At 46.4% G+C, this 12057-nt stretch overlaps 1 pseudogene; it reads right to left on the bottom strand.

Moving 5' to 3' along the window:
* The window catches only part of LOC134346408 (zinc finger protein 91-like), a 37651-nt pseudogene extending 36787 nt beyond the window's left edge, over window positions 1–864 (bottom strand).
* Window positions 865–12057: the final 11193 nt, after the last annotated feature.

Below are 12057 nucleotides of genomic sequence, written 5' to 3'. Positions count from 1 at the left end.
TTTCTTGCTTCCCTATATTCCTCAATAGATCCATCTGATCCTTGCTTCCTAAACCTCATGTATGCTGCCTTCTTCCACATGACTAGATTTTCTACCTCACTTGTCACCCATGGTTCCTTCACCCTACCATTCCTTATCTTCCTCACCAGGACAAATTTATCCCTAACATCCCGCAAGAGATCTCTAAACATTGACCACATGTCCATAGTACATTTCCCTGCAAAAACATCATCCCAATTCACACCCGCAAGTTGTAGCCTTATAGCCTCATTTGGTATTATTTCAATTTCTGGTTGTGTTCCACAACACTACAAACAAAACTTGTTACTACATGTCTGATCCTGGGGATTTTCTAATTCCTCGGATCCGCTCCCTCAGCTGATTGACAGTGATGAACCCATCGATTGCAATGCCAATGAATATGAAGGGGATAGTTTTTCTCATTGGAGTGTGGCACCTTTGGGATGTGGAAGCCACAAGTCACTTATATCGTTATTTATCTAGAGAGAACTAAAGCAGAAGGAAGGATTTTTTTTTCACACAGCACTAATTGACATTTTCACTGACTGGACTCTTCATCCGAGATTAACTGGTAACTATATTTTTGTTCCGAGTTCCTAATAGGCTGGTCCTGGACTTATTTCCTGGCATAATTTACTTATTACTATTTAACTATTTATGGTTTTATTACTATTTAATTATTTATGATGCAACTGTAACGAAAGCCAATTTCCCCCCGGATCAATAAAGTATGACTATGACTAATCCTCAGATTTACATAGCTGGAGTTTGGCGGTGTTTGGGAGATACATCCGCTTCCATTTCCTCCACCTGTACGGGGACAACGACGGTCATATCACCCATGGCTGCCTCTCTCCCCAGAAGCCCCCACGAAGGAGAAACCAATCTATCCGCCATCCAAGGAACCAGCGTTGCGCATGCGCCGCAGAAAAGGCAATGCCGCAAGCGCTCATCAGCCGTAAAGTCCCCTGGCCCAAGTACGATATCGTGAGGCTGAGAAAGCGGGTAAGGACCGGGACTGTCCCGGGGTACAGGTCTAGCGTGGCCGGAGCTCACATTAATTGTTCTTCAGTCGCGGTTCAAACGCCGATGATTAAAGTCCCGCCCGGAGCCCCATTCCTACCTGCAGCCGATCCTTGCGATCCTCTCGTCTACTAGGCGCATGCGTGTTAATCGTGGCGTGCTCAACCCTTTGCGCGTGCGCATCTGATCGACTGGGCGTAAATCTGCAGATGTGGAAATCCAAAGCAACGCGCACAAAATGCTGGAGGGAATCGGGGGGCAGGCAGCAGCTATGGAGAGGAGTGAACAGTCGGCGTTTCAGACCGAGACCCTTCTTCAGGACTGGAAAGGAAGGGAGGTGAAAGGAACGTGGCGGGAGTGGAGGTGAAAGGTGAAACCGGGAGAGGGGGAGTGGTGAAGTAAAGAGTTGAGTAGTTGATTGGTGAGAGAGATAAAGGTCTGGAGAATAATAATAATAGTAATTATTATTGTTATAATTATAAATACTTTATTGATCCCGAGTGGGGAATTCTTTCGTTACGGCAGCAACATTTAAAAACACACTTAGCAATGTGCAGACTTTACTGAAAATAAAATAGAGAATAATAATATACACAATAATAATATACCGATGTGCAATAATAATATATAAAATAATAATGCAGAGACTATTGAACTATAATGTGTGTTCTCCTGTCACAGAAAGATGATCTGTTGTATATGTTGTATCCAGAACGAGGGGTCACAGTTTGAGGATAAAGGGGAAGCCTTTTAGGACCGAGATTAGGAAAAACTTCTTCACACAGAGAGTGGTGAATCTGTGGAATTCTCTGCCACAGGAAACAGTTGAGGCCAGTTCATTGGCTATATTTAAGAGGGAGTTCGATATGGCCCTTGTGGCTAAAGGGATCGGGGGTATGGAGGGAAGGCTGGTACTGGGTTCTGAGTTGGATGATCAGCCATGATCATACTGAATGGTGGTGCAGGCTCAAAGGGCTGAATGGCCTACTCCTGCACCTATTTTCTATGTTTCTATAACAGTTTGTTTAGTGACCTCTTCTCCACCACTAACTCGAAAGATTCCAGGTTGTGGCCAAGGACGGTTCCAGCCTTTTTGATTAGTTTATTTAGGCGTTTTGCATCACCAGCACCAATGCTGCTCCCCCAACATAAAGCAGCAAAGAAGACAGCACTCGCTACAACAGACTGGTAAAAGATCTCCAACATCCTGCTGCACACATTGGTGAATCTTGGCTTCCTTAGAGAATAGAGTCCTTCTTGTAAACAGCCTTGGTGTTGGTTTTCCAGCCATTTCTATTGCCGAAGTGAACACCCAAATATTTGTACTCCTCCGCCACCGCGGCTTCTTCTCTCAGAATGTATACAGAACTCGTCACCGTCCTCTTCCTCCTAAAATCCATCACCATTTCCCTGGCTTTGGCCACATTCGGAAGCAGGTGATTCCTCCTGCACCATTCCAAAAATCTGCCCACAAGTCCTCTGTATCCTGCCTCCTGCTCATCTCTGATGCACCCAGCTACCGCAGAGTCATCAGAGAACTTCAGAAACAACACTTGGGATTGTACTGAAAGTCTGAGGTGTACAGTGTGAACAGAAATGGAGACAGGACAGTCCGTTCTGGGGCTCCAGTGTCACTCACCTCCACCTCAGACAGAGAAATACCCAGCAGTACAAACTGGGTCTATCTGTTAGGTAGTCAGTAACCCAGGAGGTAGTGGAGTTGTCTATGCTCATCTTTTGCAGCTACTTGCTCAGAAGACATGGCTGGATTATGTTGAATGCACTCGAGAAAGAAAAAATAATGTGATTCCCACAATGCCACCAACATCATCCCAGTGGGAGTGAGCTCGCTGCAACAGGTAGATGATGGTATCATCCACTCCCTCATGAGGTTGGTAGACAAATAGTAGAGGGTCAAAGCTAAGTCAGGACCAGCTTCTCCAGCACCTTCAGCACATGAGATATGAGGGCAATTGGTCTGTAGTCATTAAGTTGAGAAGGAGTTGCCTTCTTGGGTAAAGGAACCAAGCAGGAAGTCTTCCACAGCACCGGTATCTTTTTCCAGAATCAGTATCAGATTGTAAAGGTGCATCAAAATACAGACAGCAGGCTCACACAGGCCTTCTGTACTCTGGGGATGATACCGACAGGGTCAGGGTCAGCTGTCTCCTACCCTGACCTGCAGTCACTGTCAGACGGGATACTCCAAGTCAACCGTGTGTGTGGATGTCGTGCCTGGATGCTTGAATTGTGCTCAGTTAGAAGATGAGGTATTCCTCCTCCAACCAGTGTTCAGCCTTGCTACAACAGTCGTCGCTATTAAGACTAAAACTATTTCAGTTGTCTTTCACCCATCGATGACATTTTCAGAATTTTGACAGCGCGGAAAAGGCAAAGGGTTTGTGTGTGGGAATGTCAAACACAACAGCACGTCAGTTCTGCTGTCTATCAGTTCACCAGCACTTGAATGCCTCCAGTCCTCGAATATGGAGGAGGAGATGCTGGAGAAGACAGCACCCCAGTTGTGGCACGGAGAACCGAATATGTGTACACGTCTGTGACCTGACCTGATGAACGGCCAGTCAGTTGGTAGCGGTGGGATGTCATTCACAGGCTCTCATTTTGGAGGGGATGCATGAGGTCATTGTACCTGCAGATACACCAGCAAGTTCACACTGTGGTGAGGCCGTTCACCTGCTCCGGGTATGGGAAAGGATTCATACAAACATCCGATCTGCAGAAATACCAGAGCGGTCACTCCCATTCACCAGCGGCGAGTGTGGGAAGGGTTTAATCAGTTAATCGAGCTCTGCCATTTCACGCTGGGGAAGCAGCCGTACACCTCTCAGAGCATGGGAAGCATTTCATTCAGTTAACCCACCTTGAGAGGCTCCAGCGAGTTCACAATAAGTAGAGGCCATACTTCTGTCCTGAGTAAGCGAAGAGATTTACTCAGTTATCCCACCTGCTGAAACACCAGCAACTTCGCACTAGGGAGGAAATTCAAGTAAGCCGTCTGTTAAAAGTTTAAAAATGAAGGTGACTAAACTGAGTTGCGAGTTGACGAGGGACTGTTAATGTCAGATTCTGCAGATATTGCAGCAGTTCATCACACCCAGGACAGAACCCTGGTCACTCAGCATTGCAGGGGTTTGTTAGACCAGAACTCCATAAGATATAGGAGCACAATCAGGCCATTCGGCCCATTGAGTCTTCTCTGGTATTTCAACAGGGCTCAATTCCGGTTCATCGCTCAACACACAATCCGGAACAGCTGATCCCAGTGTGTTCAACCTGCTGCTTGAACCAGACACCTCGTCGGCATTCTACAAATTTCCCCCTCTTGGTAACCAACACTAACCTGATTTTCCTAATTGATATCCCCCATGACTATCTTAACACAGCCCTTTTGACCCTTTTGACATGCATTTTGTCTTCCGTTGTAATTTGTAGACCGCATCCTTAATACGGTTGGAGATCTGAATATAAATTATCTCAGGGTCTTGTTACACTTAATGTTTCTTCGGTCTACCCAGAGATTCTACATCTTCTGGTTCTCTGCCGCCTCTTTTTGGTAATGATTTTATTTCATATTTACCAGCAGAGCCACCCATCCCCTTTGCCTTCCGACCTGTCCTTTCGATACAACGTGTCTGCTTGGAGGTTAAGATCAGGGTTATAATCTTCGTTCAGCCACGATACGGATATGTACCCAAATCACACTGTGCTAAAAGTTCACCTCTGTTAATCTCTACACTGTGCACATTCAAATATAACACCCCCAGTCCTGCATACATCACCTTTATCAATGTTATCCCACTTTAACGCTGCAACTCATCCCGTTGACTGCAATTTTGACCTGACATCAGCCTCTGCTTGCTCGTACTGTCACTGCACACTACCTCATCCTCAGCACTCACACTCTGGTTCCCATCCCCTGACAAGTTATTTTAAACACAAGCTCTAACACACCTGCCCACAAGCTTACTGGACCCCGTCAGGTTCAGGTGCAACCCGCTCCTGTTGTACAGATCAATCCACCCCTGAAGAGATCCCAATGACCCAGAGATATGATTCAATGCCCCTGCACCAGTTCCTCAACCACACATCCACCTGCCGAATTCCTATTCTTACCCTGTTTTGAAATGTTGCCTCACCTGGAAGGACTGTTTCTGAGCCAGAATGGAGCTGAGGGAGGAAGTAAATGGGAGCGTGTAAAACTTCCCTTGCTTGCAAGGATAGGTTCCAGGAGGGAAATGAGTGGGGGGATTGGCTGAGAAGTTAAGCTCTTGGGAGTCTTTTTTTCAGGTTAGTTTTTCAAGATCGGCAAAGGTGCGGCAAGTGAAGGAGTGAGTGCGGGGATTGGCTGAGAAGTTAAGGTCTTGGGAGTCTTTTTTCTGTTGTTTTCAGGAGCAGGTGATTTAAAAAACGGTCGGGACCAGCCTGCAACACATACCTTCAAGGTCGGCAAATGTGCGGCAAGTGAAACGAATTAGTCAATATATCAGTCAATATAAGCAAGGTTTGCTGTAGGGGAGTGGCCTTGTCGAGGGAAGTGCCCTGTGAGAGAAGTGCGAGTCTTTGTCTCGAGAGTCTTCGGTGAGGAGGCCAAGGGAGGAGACACGCCACAGTTGGAGAGGGTGAGAGGTGGTGAGGAAATGACAGGTAAACTGATTCAGTGTGCTGCTTGCATGATGTGGGAGGTCAGGGACACTGAAGGGGCCTCTGGCTGCTACAAATGTGGAAGGTGTGTCCAGGTTCAGCTTCTGAAGGACCGTGTTGGGGCACTGGAGAAGCAACTGGATGACCTCAGGTTGATCCGGGAAAACAAGAGTTTTCTGGACAGGACCTACAGCGAGATCGTTACACCAAACACACCAGAAGAGAGAAGGGGGGCGACGATGAGGAAGGGATGGATGCTTGGAGTACAGGAGACCCCGGGGGGATGTATCTCTTGAAAACAGGTTCACTCTCTTGGAAGCTGTCGGGATAGAAGACACTGCCAGTCTGAGAGGCGGATAGGTCTGCGAGTCAAAAATTGGCACTGAAACAAAGCCAAGGAGACAGACGTCAGGCAGAGCCGTGGTAGTAGGGGACTCCATAGTGAGAGATACAGAAAGGGGTTTCTGTGGCAACAGGCGGGATTTAAGTATGGTGTGTTGCCTCCCTGGTGCCAGGATCAAGGACATCACGGACTGATTGCAGGGCATCCTCAAGGGTGAAGGTGAACAGCCGGAAGTGGTGGTGCATGTCGGCACAAATGACGTCGGGAAGAGGAGGAAAGAAATTCTGCAGCGTGACTTCACAGAACTCGGAAGAAGGCTGAAAAGCAGGACCTCCAGGATAGTTATCTCCGGTTTGCTTCCAGTTCCTCGTGCTGGTGAGGGCAGGAAGAGGGGATCTGAATGTGTGGCTGAGGAGCTGGTGCAGGGAGCAGGGATTTAGATTCTTAGACCACTGGGATTTGTTTTGGGGCAAGGGTGAATTGTACAGAAGGGACGGGTTGCATCTTAACAGGCGGGGGACCAGCGTTCTGGCAGGCAGGTTTGCCACTGCTACACGGGTGTGTTTAAATTAAGTAATTGGGGGGGGGGGGGAAGGAGAGGAAATATAAGGATGGAGTTAAAGGGAAAGAGAGAATAAGGAAAGTTAAGAAAGACAGAATTAACGGGACAGAAAGCTCAGGAAGAGATTGGAGAGTATGGCCAAGAGCAATAGGAATCGATGTGAAAGGTGAGGGGAGTAATGGATTAAAAGTATCGTATATGAATGCACGAAGTATAAGAAATAAAGTGGATGAGCTTGAGGATCAGTTGGAAATTGGGAAGTATGATGTTGTAGGAATAACAGAGACATGGCCGCAAGAGGACCAGGGCCTGGGAAATGAATATTCAAGGATATACATCCTATCAAAAGGACAGACGGATGGGCAGAGGGGGTGGGGTGGCTCTGTTGGTGAGGAATGAAATTCAGTCCCTTGCGAGGGGGGACATAGAATCAGGAAACGTGGAGTCAGTATGGATAGAACTGAGAAATTGTAAGGGCAAAAAGACCCTGATGGGAGTTATCAACAGGCCCCCAAACAGTAGCCTGGATATAGGGTGCAAGTTGAATCAAGAGTTAAAACTGGCATGTCGCAAAGGTAATGCTACAGTTGTTATGGGGGATTTTAACATGCAGGTAGACTGGGAAAATCAGGTTGATACTGGGCCCCAAGAAAGGGAGTTTGTGGAGTGCCTTCGAGATGGATTCTTAGAACAGCTTGTACTGGAACCTACCAGGGAGAAGGCGATTCTGGATTTAGTGTTATGTAATAAATGGAATTTGAAAAGACAACTTGAGGTGAAGGAGCCATTAGGAGGTAGTGACCATAATATGATAAGTTTTAATCTACAATTTGAGAGGGAGAAGGGAAAATCGGAAGTGTCAGTATTACAGTTGAACAATGGGGACGATGGAGCCATGAGGGAGGAGCTGGCCAAAGCTGACTGGAAATATACCCTTGCAGGGATGACAATGGAACAACAATGGCAGGTATTTCTGGGAATAATAGAAACATAGAAAATGGGTACAGGAGTAGGCAATTCGGTCCTTTGAGCCTGCACCGCCATTCAGTATGATCATGGCTGATCATCCAACTCAGAACCCTGTACCTGCCTTCTCTCCATACCCCCGATCCCTTTAGCCACGAGGGACATATCTAACTCCCTCTTAAATATAGCCAATGAACTGGCCTCAACTGTTTCCTGTGGCAGAGAATTCCACAGATTCACCACTCTCTGTGTGAAGAAGTTTTTCCTCATCTCTGTCCTAAAAGGCTTCCCCTTTAAAAAAGGATGACAGGAGTGAAGGTAGGATTGATTAGAGATAAAGGTGGGAAGATATGCCTGGAGGCTGTGGAAGTGAGCGAGGTCCTCAATGAATACTTCTCTTCGGTGTCCACCAATGAGAGGGAATTTGATGATGGTGAGGACAATATGAGTGAGTTTGATGTTCTGGAGCATGTTGATATTAAGGGAGAAGAGGTGTTGGAGTTGTTAAAATACATTAGGATGGATAAGTCCCCGGGGCCTGACGGAATATTCCCCAGGTTGCTCCACAAGGCTAGGGAAGAGATTGCTGAGCCTCTGGCTAGGATCTTTATGTCCTCGTTGTCCACGGGAATGGTACCGGAGGATTGGAGGGAGGCGAATGTTGTCCCCTTGTTCAAAAAAGTAGTAGGGATAGTCCGGGTAATTATAGACCAGTGAGCCTTACGTCTGTGGTGGGAAAGCTGTTTGAAAACATTCTTAGAGATAGGATCTCTGGGCATTTGGAGAATCATGGTCTGATCAGGGACAGTCAGCATGGCTTTGTGAAGGGCAGATCGTGTCTAACAAGCCTGATAGAGTTCTTTGAGGAGGTGACCAGGCATATAGATGAGGGTAGTGTAGTGGATGTGATCTATATGGATTTTAGTAAGGCATTTGACAAGGTTCCACATGGTAGGCTTATTCAGAAAGTCAGAATGCATGGGATCCATGGAAGTTTGGCCAGGTGGATTTAGAATTGGCTTGCCTGCAGAAGGCAGACAGTTGTGGTGGAGGGAGTACATTCAGATTGGAGGATTGTGACTAGTGGTGTCACAAGGATCTGTTCTGGGACCTCTACTTTTCGTGATTTTTATTAACGACCTGGATGTTGGGGTAGAAGGGTGGGTTGGCAAGTTTGCAGATGACGCAAAGGTTGGTGGTGTTGAAGATAGTGTGGAGGATTGTCAAAGATTGCAGAGAGACATTGATAGGATGCAGAAGTGGGCTGAGAAGTGGCAGATGTTGTTCAACCCCGAGAAGTGTGAGGTGGTACACTTTGGAAGGACAAACTCCAAGGCAGAGTACAAAGTAAATGGCAGGATACTTGGTAGTGTGGAGGAGCAAAGGGATCAGGGGGTACAAGTCCACAGATCACTGAAAGTTGCGTCACAGGTGGATAGGGTAGTTAAGAAAGCTTATGGGGTGTTAGCTTTCATAAGTTGAGGGATAGAGTCGCGATATAATGATGCAGCTCTATAAAACTCTGGTTAGGCCACACTTGGAGTACTGTGTCCAGTTCTGGTCACTTCACTATAGGAACGATGTGGAAGCATTGGAAAGGGTACAGTGGAGATTTACCAGGATGCTGCCTGGTTTAGAGAGTATGCATTATGATCAGAGATTAAGGGAGCTAGGGCTTTACTCTTTGGAGAGGAGGAGGATGAGAGGAGACATGACAGAGGTGTACAAGATAATAAGAGGAATAGATAGAGTGGATAGCCAGTGCCTCTTCCCCAGGGCACCACTGCTCAATACAAGACGACATGTCTTTAAGGTAAGGGGTGGGAAGTTCAAGGGGGATATTAGAGGAAGATTTTTTTACTCAGAGAGTGGTTGGTGTGTGGAATGCACTGCCTGAGTCAGTGGTGGAGGCAAATACACTCGTGAGGTTTAAGAGACTACTGGACAGGTATATGGAGGAATTCAAGTTGGGGGCTTATATGGGAGGCAGGGTTTGAGGGTCGGCACAACATTGTGAGCCGAAGGGTCTGTACTGTGCTGTACTGTTCTATGTTCTATGTTATCCTCAAACTGTGACCCCTCGTTCTGGACTTCCCCAACATCGGGAACAATCTTGCTTCATCTAGCCTGTCCAATCCCTTCAGAATTTTATACATTTCAATAAGATCCCCCCTCAATCTTCCAAATTCCAGATAGTATAAGCCTAGTTGATCCAGTGTTTCATCATATAAAAATCCTGCCATCCCAGGAATCAATCTGGTGAACCTTCTTTGTACTCCCTCTATGGCAAGAATGTCTTTCCTCAGATTAGGGGACCAAAACTGCACACAATACTCCAGGTGTGGTCTCACCAAGGCCTTGTACAACTGCAGTAGTACCTCCCTGCTCTTGTACTTGAATCCTCTTGCAGTGAATGCCAGCATACCATTCGCCTTTTTCACCGCCTGCTGTACCTGCATGCCCACTTTGAATGACTGGTGTACAATGACACCCAGGTCTCGTTGCACCTCCCCTTTTCCTAATCGGTCAGCATTCAGATAATAATCTGTTTTCCTGTTCTTGCCACCAAAGTGGATAACTTCACATTTATCCACATTAAATTGCATCCGCCATGAATTTGCCCACTCACCTAACCTATCCAAGTCACCCTGCATCCTCTTAGCATCCTCCTCACAGCTAACACTGCCGCCCAGCTTCGTGTCATCCGCAAACTTGGATATGCTGCATTTAATTCCTTCGTCCAAGTCATTAATATATATTGTAAACAACTGGGGTCCCAGCACTAAGCCATGCGGTACCCCACTAGTCACTGCCTGCCATTCTGAAAAGGTCCCATTTATTCCCATTCTTTGCTTCCTGTCTGCCAACCAATTCTCTATCCACATCAGTACCATACCCCCAATACTGTGTGTTTTAAGTTTGCACACTTATCTCCTGTGTGGGACCTTGTCAAAAGCCTTTTGAAAATCCAAATATACCACATCCACTGGTTCTCCCCTATCCACTCTACTAGTTACATCCTCAAAAAATTCTATGAGATTCGTCAGACATGATTTTCCTTTCACAAACCCATGCTGACTTTGTCCGATGATTTCACCGCTTTCCAAATGTGCTGTTATCACATCTTTGATAACTGGCTCTAGCATTTTCTCCACCACCAATGTCAGGCTTACCGGTTTATAATTCCCCAATTTCTCTCTCCCTCCTTTTTTAAAAAGTGAGATTACATTAGCCACCCTCCAATCCTCAGGAACTAGTCCAGAATCTAAAGAGTTTTGAAAAATTATCACTAATGCATCCAGTATTTCTTGGGCTACTTCCTTAAGCACTCTGGGATGCAGACCATCTGGCCCTGGGGATTTATCTGCCTTAAATCCCTTCAATTTACCTAACACCACTTTCCTACTAACATGTACTTCCCTCAGTTCCTTCATCTCACCAGACCCTCGGTCCCTTACTATTTCCGGAAGATTATTTATGTCCTCCTTCGTGAAGACAGAACCAAAGTAATTATTCAATTGGTCTGCCATGTCCTTGTTCCCCATGATCAATTCACCTGTTTCTGACTGTGAGGGACCTACATTTGTACTAACCAATCTTTTTTTTTTCACATATCTATAAAAGCTTTTACAGTCAGTTTTTATGTTCCCTGCCAGCTTTCTCTCATAATCTTTTTTCCCCTTCCTAATTAAGCCCTTTGTCCTTCTCTACTGGACTCTGAATTTCTCCCAGTCCTCAGGTGTGCTGCTTTTTCTGGCTAATTTGTGTGTTTCTTCTTTGGAATTGATACTATCCCTAATTTCCCTCGTCAGCCACGGGCGCACTACCTTCCCTGGTTTATTCTTTTGCCAAACTGGGATGAACAATTGTTGTTTTTCTCAAGTGTGCATGCGCCGGTCGTGCATGTAGCCTGTTACAGCCGTTCCAATCAGTATTCTTACTTTTTAACTTACATCATTTTTTGTATTTTTTTTTCACAGTAACACGTCGAAGCTGCACCCTCTCTAACATGCTGGTAGAGAGAGTTTTATTTGGGTTTTTAGCGCTGGAAATAGTTACGTTCTGACACGTCTCATTAGCGGGACAGAAGTATGGTCGCATTGTTTATTCCAGGGACCAGCTGCTTGCGCTTATGCCGTGGCCGGTTTAGCGAGCAGAGCGGCGGACACCCCTGCTGAAATCTGGAGGAAAACACACAGAGGATGCAGAGGGGGATCACAAAGTCGAGGAAAGAGGACCAGGTCGAGACAACAGAGACTTATGGAGAAGAGGAGTTCAGTAGGTAATGAAATGGACGAGTTCATGGCGCTAGCCAGGGGTCAGAGAACATTTCGGGAGTGCAGTGTTATGTGTTTCACTGGAACGGGGCTGCATGAGGACATACCCGATCAAAACTCTTCCATGGACGGCTTCCAGACCGGTAAGCGTAAAGCAGTTCGGTGCTTACTGTTCTGATTAACAACAGATGATGCAATCGGGG

This window comes from Mobula hypostoma, chromosome 5, assembly GCF_963921235.1.
Source record: "Mobula hypostoma chromosome 5, sMobHyp1.1, whole genome shotgun sequence".
Taxonomy (NCBI): Eukaryota; Metazoa; Chordata; class Chondrichthyes; order Myliobatiformes; family Myliobatidae; genus Mobula; species Mobula hypostoma.
The sequence above is the reverse complement of the archived record's forward strand: the minus strand, read 5'-3'. Positions and strand labels throughout refer to the sequence as shown.